General features: G+C 44.3%; 18 non-coding genes across 18 annotated transcripts; all 18 read right to left on the reverse strand.

Moving 5' to 3' along the window:
* Positions 1–170: 170 nt before the first annotated feature.
* trnas-gcu (transfer RNA serine (anticodon GCU)) lies at positions 171–252 on the reverse strand. The gene has a single exon. It is a non-coding gene; the product is annotated as a tRNA-Ser (tRNA).
* Positions 253–881: 629 nt separating this feature from the next.
* Positions 882–963, reverse strand: trnas-gcu (transfer RNA serine (anticodon GCU)). The gene has a single exon. It is a non-coding gene; the product is annotated as a tRNA-Ser (tRNA).
* Positions 964–1,592: 629 nt separating this feature from the next.
* On the reverse strand, positions 1,593–1,674 carry trnas-gcu (transfer RNA serine (anticodon GCU)). The gene has a single exon. It is a non-coding gene; the product is annotated as a tRNA-Ser (tRNA).
* Positions 1,675–2,303: 629 nt separating this feature from the next.
* trnas-gcu (transfer RNA serine (anticodon GCU)) lies at positions 2,304–2,385 on the reverse strand. The gene has a single exon. It is a non-coding gene; the product is annotated as a tRNA-Ser (tRNA).
* Positions 2,386–3,014: 629 nt separating this feature from the next.
* trnas-gcu (transfer RNA serine (anticodon GCU)) lies at positions 3,015–3,096 on the reverse strand. Its single transcript has one exon. It is a non-coding gene; the product is annotated as a tRNA-Ser (tRNA).
* Positions 3,097–3,725: 629 nt separating this feature from the next.
* trnas-gcu (transfer RNA serine (anticodon GCU)) lies at positions 3,726–3,807 on the reverse strand. Its single transcript has one exon. It is a non-coding gene; the product is annotated as a tRNA-Ser (tRNA).
* A 629-nt stretch (positions 3,808–4,436) lies between these two features.
* On the reverse strand, positions 4,437–4,518 carry trnas-gcu (transfer RNA serine (anticodon GCU)). Its single transcript has one exon. It is a non-coding gene; the product is annotated as a tRNA-Ser (tRNA).
* A 629-nt stretch (positions 4,519–5,147) lies between these two features.
* On the reverse strand, positions 5,148–5,229 carry trnas-gcu (transfer RNA serine (anticodon GCU)). Its single transcript has one exon. It is a non-coding gene; the product is annotated as a tRNA-Ser (tRNA).
* A 629-nt stretch (positions 5,230–5,858) lies between these two features.
* trnas-gcu (transfer RNA serine (anticodon GCU)) lies at positions 5,859–5,940 on the reverse strand. Its single transcript has one exon. It is a non-coding gene; the product is annotated as a tRNA-Ser (tRNA).
* Positions 5,941–6,569: 629 nt separating this feature from the next.
* Positions 6,570–6,651, reverse strand: trnas-gcu (transfer RNA serine (anticodon GCU)). Its single transcript has one exon. It is a non-coding gene; the product is annotated as a tRNA-Ser (tRNA).
* Positions 6,652–7,280: 629 nt separating this feature from the next.
* On the reverse strand, positions 7,281–7,362 carry trnas-gcu (transfer RNA serine (anticodon GCU)). The gene has a single exon. It is a non-coding gene; the product is annotated as a tRNA-Ser (tRNA).
* A 629-nt stretch (positions 7,363–7,991) lies between these two features.
* On the reverse strand, positions 7,992–8,073 carry trnas-gcu (transfer RNA serine (anticodon GCU)). The gene has a single exon. It is a non-coding gene; the product is annotated as a tRNA-Ser (tRNA).
* A 629-nt stretch (positions 8,074–8,702) lies between these two features.
* On the reverse strand, positions 8,703–8,784 carry trnas-gcu (transfer RNA serine (anticodon GCU)). The gene has a single exon. It is a non-coding gene; the product is annotated as a tRNA-Ser (tRNA).
* Positions 8,785–9,413: 629 nt separating this feature from the next.
* Positions 9,414–9,495, reverse strand: trnas-gcu (transfer RNA serine (anticodon GCU)). Its single transcript has one exon. It is a non-coding gene; the product is annotated as a tRNA-Ser (tRNA).
* A 629-nt stretch (positions 9,496–10,124) lies between these two features.
* On the reverse strand, positions 10,125–10,206 carry trnas-gcu (transfer RNA serine (anticodon GCU)). Its single transcript has one exon. It is a non-coding gene; the product is annotated as a tRNA-Ser (tRNA).
* Positions 10,207–10,835: 629 nt separating this feature from the next.
* On the reverse strand, positions 10,836–10,917 carry trnas-gcu (transfer RNA serine (anticodon GCU)). Its single transcript has one exon. It is a non-coding gene; the product is annotated as a tRNA-Ser (tRNA).
* A 629-nt stretch (positions 10,918–11,546) lies between these two features.
* trnas-gcu (transfer RNA serine (anticodon GCU)) lies at positions 11,547–11,628 on the reverse strand. Its single transcript has one exon. It is a non-coding gene; the product is annotated as a tRNA-Ser (tRNA).
* A 629-nt stretch (positions 11,629–12,257) lies between these two features.
* On the reverse strand, positions 12,258–12,339 carry trnas-gcu (transfer RNA serine (anticodon GCU)). The gene has a single exon. It is a non-coding gene; the product is annotated as a tRNA-Ser (tRNA).
* Between the last annotated feature and the right edge of the window lie 295 nt (positions 12,340–12,634).

The following is a 12,634-nucleotide window of genomic DNA, read 5'->3' on the forward strand; positions in this document are numbered from 1 at the left end:
GTGAGCCAGGATTGAATTCCAGGAAGCACCTTACAAGACGAAGTATGCTCTCTGCCGATTGACACTGAAGTACTCCCAGGGTGCAGTCAGCACTTGAAGTAGACAGATACTGCCAAGAGCACTCGTGACATTGGAGAAACACCAAGCAAACAAGCTAAAGGTATGAAGCTCGACGAGAATGGGATTCGAACCCACGCGTGCAGAGCACAATGGATTAGCAGTCCATCGCCTTAACCACTCGGCCATCTCGTCACATGTAGTGCACCAGAGCACGCTTTACTTATCAGACAGTAGTGTTAGACTAAAAGTACAGCAGAAGTAGCGAGCCAAAATGGCCAGAAGTGATGGGTCGGTAATTCATACACAGATGAAGCTGTCTGTCCTAGGCATGTCGTGGATGACCACACGATAAGGAAGACAATCGATTATTGCCAACCTCATCCTCCCAAAATCAGAAATGGGAAATTGTCATCCAGAATCAAACTACCTAACTGTACATGAACAGCATTCACTAATAGTACTTTACTAATAGCAGAGGCAACACTATGAAATCATGGACACTGCAGACGAAGGTGTTGAAATGATGCTGGTTAGTACCCATCAAACAGTTATCAGCTTTAGAAATTTGACCATTGAACCCTCGAGTAAGGATTGTTGACCTTAATTGAGTTCTTCATCTTCCTTGACTTCTTACTCTAATTCGCAGTTGCAGTGAGCCAGGATTGAATTCCAGGAAGCACCTTACAAGACGAAGTATGCTCTCTGCCGATTGACACTGAAGTACTCCCAGGGTGCAGTCAGCACTTGAAGTAGACAGATACTGCCAAGAGCACTCGTGACATTGGAGAAACACCAAGCAAACAAGCTAAAGGTATGAAGCTCGACGAGAATGGGATTCGAACCCACGCGTGCAGAGCACAATGGATTAGCAGTCCATCGCCTTAACCACTCGGCCATCTCGTCACATGTAGTGCACCAGAGCACGCTTTACTTATCAGACAGTAGTGTTAGACTAAAAGTACAGCAGAAGTAGCGAGCCAAAATGGCCAGAAGTGATGGGTCGGTAATTCATACACAGATGAAGCTGTCTGTCCTAGGCATGTCGTGGATGACCACACGATAAGGAAGACAATCGATTATTGCCAACCTCATCCTCCCAAAATCAGAAATGGCAAATTGTCATCCAGAATCAAACTACCTAACTGTACATGAAAAGCATTCACTAATAGTACTTTACTAATAGCAGAGGCAACACTATGAAATCATGGACACTGCAGACGAAGGTGTTGAAATGATGCTGGTTAGTACCCATCAAACAGTTATCAGCTTTAGAAATTTGACCATTGAACCCTCGAGTAAGGATTGTTGACCTTAATTGAGTTCTTCATCTTCCTTGACTTCTTACTCTAATTCGCAGTTGCAGTGAGCCAGGATTGAATTCCAGGAAGCACCTTACAAGACGAAGTATGCTCTCTGCCGATTGACACTGAAGTACTCCCAGGGTGCAGTCAGCACTTGAAGTAGACAGATACTGCCAAGAGCACTCGTGACATTGGAGAAACACCAAGCAAACAAGCTAAAGGTATGAAGCTCGACGAGAATGGGATTCGAACCCACGCGTGCAGAGCACAATGGATTAGCAGTCCATCGCCTTAACCACTCGGCCATCTCGTCACATGTAGTGCACCAGAGCACGCTTTACTTATCAGACAGTAGTGTTAGACTAAAAGTACAGCAGAAGTAGCGAGCCAAAATGGCCAGAAGTGATGGGTCGGTAATTCATACACAGATGAAGCTGTCTGTCCTAGGCATGTCGTGGATGACCACACGATAAGGAAGACAATCGATTATTGCCAACCTCATCCTCCCAAAATCAGAAATGGCAAATTGTCATCCAGAATCAAACTACCTAACTGTACATGAAAAGCATTCACTAATAGTACTTTACTAATAGCAGAGGCAACACTATGAAATCATGGACACTGCAGACGAAGGTGTTGAAATGATGCTGGTTAGTACCCATCAAACAGTTATCAGCTTTAGAAATTTGACCATTGAACCCTCGAGTAAGGATTGTTGACCTTAATTGAGTTCTTCATCTTCCTTGACTTCTTACTCTAATTCGCAGTTGCAGTGAGCCAGGATTGAATTCCAGGAAGCACCTTACAAGACGAAGTATGCTCTCTGCCGATTGACACTGAAGTACTCCCAGGGTGCAGTCAGCACTTGAAGTAGACAGATACTGCCAAGAGCACTCGTGACATTGGAGAAACACCAAGCAAACAAGCTAAAGGTATGAAGCTCGACGAGAATGGGATTCGAACCCACGCGTGCAGAGCACAATGGATTAGCAGTCCATCGCCTTAACCACTCGGCCATCTCGTCACATGTAGTGCACCAGAGCACGCTTTACTTATCAGACAGTAGTGTTAGACTAAAAGTACAGCAGAAGTAGCGAGCCAAAATGGCCAGAAGTGATGGGTCGGTAATTCATACACAGATGAAGCTGTCTGTCCTAGGCATGTCGTGGATGACCACACGATAAGGAAGACAATCGATTATTGCCAACCTCATCCTCCCAAAATCAGAAATGGCAAATTGTCATCCAGAATCAAACTACCTAACTGTACATGAACAGCATTCACTAATAGTACTTTACTAATAGCAGAGGCAACACTATGAAATCATGGACACTGCAGACGAAGGTGTTGAAATGATGCTGGTTAGTACCCATCAAACAGTTATCAGCTTTAGAAATTTGACCATTGAACCCTCGAGTAAGGATTGTTGACCTTAATTGAGTTCTTCATCTTCCTTGACTTCTTACTCTAATTCGCAGTTGCAGTGAGCCAGGATTGAATTCCAGGAAGCACCTTACAAGACGAAGTATGCTCTCTGCCGATTGACACTGAAGTACTCCCAGGGTGCAGTCAGCACTTGAAGTAGACAGATACTGCCAAGAGCACTCGTGACATTGGAGAAACACCAAGCAAACAAGCTAAAGGTATGAAGCTCGACGAGAATGGGATTCGAACCCACGCGTGCAGAGCACAATGGATTAGCAGTCCATCGCCTTAACCACTCGGCCATCTCGTCACATGTAGTGCACCAGAGCACGCTTTACTTATCAGACAGTAGTGTTAGACTAAAAGTACAGCAGAAGTAGCGAGCCAAAATGGCCAGAAGTGATGGGTCGGTAATTCATACACAGATGAAGCTGTCTGTCCTAGGCATGTCGTGGATGACCACACGATAAGGAAGACAATCGATTATTGCCAACCTCATCCTCCCAAAATCAGAAATGGCAAATTGTCATCCAGAATCAAACTACCTAACTGTACATGAACAGCATTCACTAATAGTACTTTACTAATAGCAGAGGCAACACTATGAAATCATGGACACTGCAGACGAAGGTGTTGAAATGATGCTGGTTAGTACCCATCAAACAGTTATCAGCTTTAGAAATTTGACCATTGAACCCTCGAGTAAGGATTGTTGACCTTAATTGAGTTCTTCATCTTCCTTGACTTCTTACTCTAATTCGCAGTTGCAGTGAGCCAGGATTGAATTCCAGGAAGCACCTTACAAGACGAAGTATGCTCTCTGCCGATTGACACTGAAGTACTCCCAGGGTGCAGTCAGCACTTGAAGTAGACAGATACTGCCAAGAGCACTCGTGACATTGGAGAAACACCAAGCAAACAAGCTAAAGGTATGAAGCTCGACGAGAATGGGATTCGAACCCACGCGTGCAGAGCACAATGGATTAGCAGTCCATCGCCTTAACCACTCGGCCATCTCGTCACATGTAGTGCACCAGAGCACGCTTTACTTATCAGACAGTAGTGTTAGACTAAAAGTACAGCAGAAGTAGCGAGCCAAAATGGCCAGAAGTGATGGGTCGGTAATTCATACACAGATGAAGCTGTCTGTCCTAGGCATGTCGTGGATGACCACACGATAAGGAAGACAATCGATTATTGCCAACCTCATCCTCCCAAAATCAGAAATGGCAAATTGTCATCCAGAATCAAACTACCTAACTGTACATGAAAAGCATTCACTAATAGTACTTTACTAATAGCAGAGGCAACACTATGAAATCATGGACACTGCAGACGAAGGTGTTGAAATGATGCTGGTTAGTACCCATCAAACAGTTATCAGCTTTAGAAATTTGACCATTGAACCCTCGAGTAAGGATTGTTGACCTTAATTGAGTTCTTCATCTTCCTTGACTTCTTACTCTAATTCGCAGTTGCAGTGAGCCAGGATTGAATTCCAGGAAGCACCTTACAAGACGAAGTATGCTCTCTGCCGATTGACACTGAAGTACTCCCAGGGTGCAGTCAGCACTTGAAGTAGACAGATACTGCCAAGAGCACTCGTGACATTGGAGAAACACCAAGCAAACAAGCTAAAGGTATGAAGCTCGACGAGAATGGGATTCGAACCCACGCGTGCAGAGCACAATGGATTAGCAGTCCATCGCCTTAACCACTCGGCCATCTCGTCACATGTAGTGCACCAGAGCACGCTTTACTTATCAGACAGTAGTGTTAGACTAAAAGTACAGCAGAAGTAGCGAGCCAAAATGGCCAGAAGTGATGGGTCGGTAATTCATACACAGATGAAGCTGTCTGTCCTAGGCATGTCGTGGATGACCACACGATAAGGAAGACAATCGATTATTGCCAACCTCATCCTCCCAAAATCAGAAATGGCAAATTGTCATCCAGAATCAAACTACCTAACTGTACATGAAAAGCATTCACTAATAGTACTTTACTAATAGCAGAGGCAACACTATGAAATCATGGACACTGCAGACGAAGGTGTTGAAATGATGCTGGTTAGTACCCATCAAACAGTTATCAGCTTTAGAAATTTGACCATTGAACCCTCGAGTAAGGATTGTTGACCTTAATTGAGTTCTTCATCTTCCTTGACTTCTTACTCTAATTCGCAGTTGCAGTGAGCCAGGATTGAATTCCAGGAAGCACCTTACAAGACGAAGTATGCTCTCTGCCGATTGACACTGAAGTACTCCCAGGGTGCAGTCAGCACTTGAAGTAGACAGATACTGCCAAGAGCACTCGTGACATTGGAGAAACACCAAGCAAACAAGCTAAAGGTATGAAGCTCGACGAGAATGGGATTCGAACCCACGCGTGCAGAGCACAATGGATTAGCAGTCCATCGCCTTAACCACTCGGCCATCTCGTCACATGTAGTGCACCAGAGCACGCTTTACTTATCAGACAGTAGTGTTAGACTAAAAGTACAGCAGAAGTAGCGAGCCAAAATGGCCAGAAGTGATGGGTATGTAATTCATACACAGATGAAGCTGTCTGTCCTAGGCATGTCGTGGATGACCACACGATAAGGAAGACAATCGATTATTGCCAACCTCATCCTCCCAAAATCAGAAATGGCAAATTGTCATCCAGAATCAAACTACCTAACTGTACATGAAAAGCATTCACTAATAGTACTTTACTAATAGCAGAGGCAACACTATGAAATCATGGACACTGCAGACGAAGGTGTTGAAATGATGCTGGTTAGTACCCATCAAACAGTTATCAGCTTTAGAAATTTGACCATTGAACCCTCGAGTAAGGATTGTTGACCTTAATTGAGTTCTTCATCTTCCTTGACTTCTTACTCTAATTCGCAGTTGCAGTGAGCCAGGATTGAATTCCAGGAAGCACCTTACAAGACGAAGTATGCTCTCTGCCGATTGACACTGAAGTACTCCCAGGGTGCAGTCAGCACTTGAAGTAGACAGATACTGCCAAGAGCACTCGTGACATTGGAGAAACACCAAGCAAACAAGCTAAAGGTATGAAGCTCGACGAGAATGGGATTCGAACCCACGCGTGCAGAGCACAATGGATTAGCAGTCCATCGCCTTAACCACTCGGCCATCTCGTCACATGTAGTGCACCAGAGCACGCTTTACTTATCAGACAGTAGTGTTAGACTAAAAGTACAGCAGAAGTAGCGAGCCAAAATGGCCAGAAGTGATGGGTCGGTAATTCATACACAGATGAAGCTGTCTGTCCTAGGCATGTCGTGGATGACCACACGATAAGGAAGACAATCGATTATTGCCAACCTCATCCTCCCAAAATCAGAAATGGCAAATTGTCATCCAGAATCAAACTACCTAACTGTATATGAAAAGCATTCACTAATAGTACTTTACTAATAGCAGAGGCAACACTATGAAATCATGGACACTGCAGACGAAGGTGTTGAAATGATGCTGGTTAGTACCCATCAAACAGTTATCAGCTTTAGAAATTTGACCATTGAACCCTCGAGTAAGGATTGTTGACCTTAATTGAGTTCTTCATCTTCCTTGACTTCTTACTCTAATTCGCAGTTGCAGTGAGCCAGGATTGAATTCCAGGAAGCACCTTACAAGACGAAGTATGCTCTCTGCCGATTGACACTGAAGTACTCCCAGGGTGCAGTCAGCACTTGAAGTAGACAGATACTGCCAAGAGCACTCGTGACATTGGAGAAACACCAAGCAAACAAGCTAAAGGTATGAAGCTCGACGAGAATGGGATTCGAACCCACGCGTGCAGAGCACAATGGATTAGCAGTCCATCGCCTTAACCACTCGGCCATCTCGTCACATGTAGTGCACCAGAGCACGCTTTACTTATCAGACAGTAGTGTTAGACTAAAAGTACAGCAGAAGTAGCGAGCCAAAATGGCCAGAAGTGATGGGTCGGTAATTCATACACAGATGAAGCTGTCTGTCCTAGGCATGTCGTGGATGACCACACGATAAGGAAGACAATCGATTATTGCCAACCTCATCCTCCCAAAATCAGAAATGGCAAATTGTCATCCAGAATCAAACTACCTAACTGTACATGAAAAGCATTCACTAATAGTACTTTACTAATAGCAGAGGCAACACTATGAAATCATGGACACTGCAGACGAAGGTGTTGAAATGATGCTGGTTAGTACCCATCAAACAGTTATCAGCTTTAGAAATTTGACCATTGAACCCTCGAGTAAGGATTGTTGACCTTAATTGAGTTCTTCATCTTCCTTGACTTCTTACTCTAATTCGCAGTTGCAGTGAGCCAGGATTGAATTCCAGGAAGCACCTTACAAGACGAAGTATGCTCTCTGCCGATTGACACTGAAGTACTCCCAGGGTGCAGTCAGCACTTGAAGTAGACAGATACTGCCAAGAGCACTCGTGACATTGGAGAAACACCAAGCAAACAAGCTAAAGGTATGAAGCTCGACGAGAATGGGATTCGAACCCACGCGTGCAGAGCACAATGGATTAGCAGTCCATCGCCTTAACCACTCGGCCATCTCGTCACATGTAGTGCACCAGAGCACGCTTTACTTATCAGACAGTAGTGTTAGACTAAAAGTACAGCAGAAGTAGCGAGCCAAAATGGCCAGAAGTGATGGGTCGGTAATTCATACACAGATGAAGCTGTCTGTCCTAGGCATGTCGTGGATGACCACACGATAAGGAAGACAATCGATTATTGCCAACCTCATCCTCCCAAAATCAGAAATGGCAAATTGTCATCCAGAATCAAACTACCTAACTGTACATGAAAAGCATTCACTAATAGTACTTTACTAATAGCAGAGGCAACACTATGAAATCATGGACACTGCAGACGAAGGTGTTGAAATGATGCTGGTTAGTACCCATCAAACAGTTATCAGCTTTAGAAATTTGACCATTGAACCCTCGAGTAAGGATTGTTGACCTTAATTGAGTTCTTCATCTTCCTTGACTTCTTACTCTAATTCGCAGTTGCAGTGAGCCAGGATTGAATTCCAGGAAGCACCTTACAAGACGAAGTATGCTCTCTGCCGATTGACACTGAAGTACTCCCAGGGTGCAGTCAGCACTTGAAGTAGACAGATACTGCCAAGAGCACTCGTGACATTGGAGAAACACCAAGCAAACAAGCTAAAGGTATGAAGCTCGACGAGAATGGGATTCGAACCCACGCGTGCAGAGCACAATGGATTAGCAGTTCATCGCCTTAACCACTCGGCCATCTCGTCACATGTAGTGCACCAGAGCACGCTTTACTTATCAGACAGTAGTGTTAGACTAAAAGTACAGCAGAAGTAGCGAGCCAAAATGGCCAGAAGTGATGGGTCGGTAATTCATACACAGATGAAGCTGTCTGTCCTAGGCATGTCGTGGATGACCACACGATAAGGAAGACAATCGATTATTGCCAACCTCATCCTCCCAAAATCATAAATGGCAAATTGTCATCCAGAATCAAACTACCTAACTGTATATGAAAAGCATTCACTAATAGTACTTTACTAATAGCAGAGGCAACACTATGAAATCATGGACACTGCAGACGAAGGTGTTGAAATGATGCTGGTTAGTACCCATCAAACAGTTATCAGCTTTAGAAATTTGACCATTGAACCCTCGAGTAAGGATTGTTGACCTTAATTGAGTTCTTCATCTTCCTTGACTTCTTACTCTAATTCGCAGTTGCAGTGAGCCAGGATTGAATTCCAGGAAGCACCTTACAAGACGAAGTATGCTCTCTGCCGATTGACACTGAAGTACTCCCAGGGTGCAGTCAGCACTTGAAGTAGACAGATACTGCCAAGAGCACTCGTGACATTGGAGAAACACCAAGCAAACAAGCTAAAGGTATGAAGCTCGACGAGAATGGGATTCGAACCCACGCGTGCAGAGCACAATGGATTAGCAGTCCATCGCCTTAACCACTCGGCCATCTCGTCACATGTAGTGCACCAGAGCACGCTTTACTTATCAGACAGTAGTGTTAGACTAAAAGTACAGCAGAAGTAGCGAGCCAAAATGGCCAGAAGTGATGGGTCGGTAATTCATACACAGATGAAGCTGTCTGTCCTAGGCATGTCGTGGATGACCACACGATAAGGAAGACAATCGATTATTGCCAACCTCATCCTCCCAAAATCAGAAATGGCAAATTGTCATCCAGAATCAAACTACCTAACTGTACATGAAAAGCATTCACTAATAGTACTTTACTAATAGCAGAGGCAACACTATGAAATCATGGACACTGCAGACGAAGGTGTTGAAATGATGCTGGTTAGTACCCATCAAACAGTTATCAGCTTTAGAAATTTGACCATTGAACCCTCGAGTAAGGATTGTTGACCTTAATTGAGTTCTTCATCTTCCTTGACTTCTTACTCTAATTCGCAGTTGCAGTGAGCCAGGATTGAATTCCAGGAAGCACCTTACAAGACGAAGTATGCTCTCTGCCGATTGACACTGAAGTACTCCCAGGGTGCAGTCAGCACTTGAAGTAGACAGATACTGCCAAGAGCACTCGTGACATTGGAGAAACACCAAGCAAACAAGCTAAAGGTATGAAGCTCGACGAGAATGGGATTCGAACCCACGCGTGCAGAGCACAATGGATTAGCAGTCCATCGCCTTAACCACTCGGCCATCTCGTCACATGTAGTGCACCAGAGCACGCTTTACTTATCAGACAGTAGTGTTAGACTAAAAGTACAGCAGAAGTAGCGAGCCAAAATGGCCAGAAGTGATGGGTCGGTAATTCATACACAGATGAAGCTGTCTGTCCTAGGCATGTCGTGGATGACCACACGATAAGGAAGACAATCGATTATTGCCAACCTCATCCTCCCAAAATCAGAAATGGCAAATTGTCATCCAGAATCAAACTACCTAACTGTACATGAAAAGCATTCACTAATAGTACTTTACTAATAGCAGAGGCAACACTATGAAATCATGGACACTGCAGACGAAGGTGTTGAAATGATGCTGGTTAGTACCCATCAAACAGTTATCAGCTTTAGAAATTTGACCATTGAACCCTCGAGTAAGGATTGTTGACCTTAATTGAGTTCTTCATCTTCCTTGACTTCTTACTCTAATTCGCAGTTGCAGTGAGCCAGGATTGAATTCCAGGAAGCACCTTACAAGACGAAGTATGCTCTCTGCCGATTGACACTGAAGTACTCCCAGGGTGCAGTCAGCACTTGAAGTAGACAGATACTGCCAAGAGCACTCGTGACATTGGAGAAACACCAAGCAAACAAGCTAAAGGTACGAAGCTCGACGAGAATGGGATTCGAACCCACGCGTGCAGAGCACAATGGATTAGCAGTCCATCGCCTTAACCACTCGGCCATCTCGTCACATGTAGTGCACCAGAGCACGCTTTACTTATCAGACAGTAGTGTTAGACTAAAAGTACAGCAGAAGTAGCGAGCCAAAATGGCCAGAAGTGATGGGTCGGTAATTCATACACAGATGAAGCTGTCTGTCCTAGGCATGTCGTGGATGACCACACGATAAGGAAGACAATCGATTATTGCCAACCTCATCCTCCCAAAATCAGAAATGGCAAATTGTCATCCAGAATCAAACTACCTAACTGTATATGAAAAGCATTCACTAATAGTACTTTACTAATAGCAGAGGTAACACTATGAAATCATGGACACTGCAGACGAAGGTGTTGAAATGATGCTGGATAGTACCCATCAAACAGTTATCAGCTTTAGAAATTTGACCATTGAACCCTCGAGTAAGGATTGTTGACCTTAATTGAGTTCTTCATCTTCCTTGACTTCTTACTCTAATTCGCAGTTGCAGTGAGCCAGGATTGAATTCCAGGAAGCACCTTACAAGACGAAGTATGCTCTCTGCCGATTGACACTGAAGTACTCCCAGGGTGCAGTCAGCACTTGAAGTAGACAGATACTGCCAAGAGCACTCGTGACATTGGAGAAACACCAAGCAAACAAGCTAAAGGTATGAAGCTCGACGAGAATGGGATTCGAACCCACGCGTGCAGAGCACAATGGATTAGCAGTCCATCGCCTTAACCACTCGGCCATCTCGTCACATGTAGTGCACCAGAGCACGCTTTACTTATCAGACAGTAGTGTTAGACTAAAAGTACAGCAGAAGTAGCGAGCCAAAATGGCCAGAAGTGATGGGTCGGTAATTCATACACAGATGAAGCTGTCTGTCCTAGGCATGTCGTGGATGACCACACGATAAGGAAGACAATCGATTATTGCCAACCTCATCCTCCCAAAATCAGAAATGGCAAATTGTCATCCAGAATCAAACTACCTAACTGTACATGAAAAGCATTCACTAATAGTACTTTACTAATAGCAGAGGCAACACTATGAATTCATGGACACTGCAGACGAAGGTGTTGAAATGATGCTGGTTAGTACCCATCAAACAGTTATCAGCTTTAGAAATTTGACCATTGAACCCTCAAGTAAGGATTGTTGACCTTAATTGAGTTCTTCATCTTCCTTGACTTCTTACTCTAATTCGCAGTTGCAGTGAGCCAGGATTGAATTCCAGGAAGCACCTTACAAGACGAAGTATGCTCTCTGCCGATTGACACTGAAGTACTCCCAGGGTGCAGTCAGCACTTGAAGTAGACAGATACTGCCAAGAGCACTCGTGACATTGGAGAAACACCAAGCAAACAAGCTAAAGGTATGAAGCTCGACGAGAATGGGATTCGAACCCATGCGTGCAAAGCACAATGGATTAGCAGTCCATCGCCTTAACCACTCGGCCATCTCGTCACATGTAGTGCACCAGAGCACGCTTTACTTATCAGACAGTAGTGTTAGACTAAAAGTACAGCAGAAGTAGCGAGCCAAAATGGCCAGAAGTGATGGGTCGGTAATTCATACACAGATGAAGCTGTCTGTCCTAGGCATGTCGTGGATGACCACACGATAAGGAAGACAATCGATTATTGCCAACCTCATCCTCCCAAAATCAGAAATGGCAAATTGTCATCCAGAATCAAACTACCTAACTGTACATGAAAAGCATTCACTAATAGTACTTTACTAATAGCAGAGGCAACACTATGAAATCATGGACACTGCAGACGAAGGTGTTGAAATGATGCTGGTTAGTACCCATCAAACAGTTATCAGCTTTAGAAATTTGACCATTGAACCCTCGAGTAAGGATTGTTGACCTTAATTGAGTTCTTCATCTTCCTTGACTTCTTACTCTAATTCGCAGTTGCAGTGAGCCAGGATTGAATTCCAGGAAGCACCTTACAAGACGAAGTATGCTCTCTGCCGATTGACACTGAAGTACTCCCAGGGTGCAGTCAGCACTTGAAGTAGACAGATACTGCCAAGAGCACTCGTGACATTGGAGAAACACCAAGCAAACAAGCTAAAGGTATGAAGCTCGACGAGAATGGGATTCGAACCCACGCGTGCAGAGCACAATGGATTAGCAGTCCATCGCCTTAACCACTCGGCCATCTCGTCACATGTAGTGCACCAGAGCACGCTTTACTTATCACACAGTAGTGTTAGACTAAAAGTACAGCAGAAGTAGCGAGCCAAAATGGCCAGAAGTGATGGGTCGGTAATTCATACACAGATGAAGCTGTCTGTCCTAGGCATGTCGTGGATGACCACACGATAAGGAAGACAATCGATTATTGCCAACCTCATCCTCCCAAAATCAGAAATGGCAAATTGTCATCCAGAATCAAACTACCTAACTGTATATGAAAAGCATTCACTAATAGTACTTTACTAATAGCAGAGGCAACACTAT

The sequence above is a fragment of the Brienomyrus brachyistius genome, chromosome 2 (genome assembly GCF_023856365.1).
Source record: "Brienomyrus brachyistius isolate T26 chromosome 2, BBRACH_0.4, whole genome shotgun sequence".
Lineage (NCBI taxonomy): Eukaryota > Metazoa > Chordata > Actinopteri > Osteoglossiformes > Mormyridae > Brienomyrus > Brienomyrus brachyistius.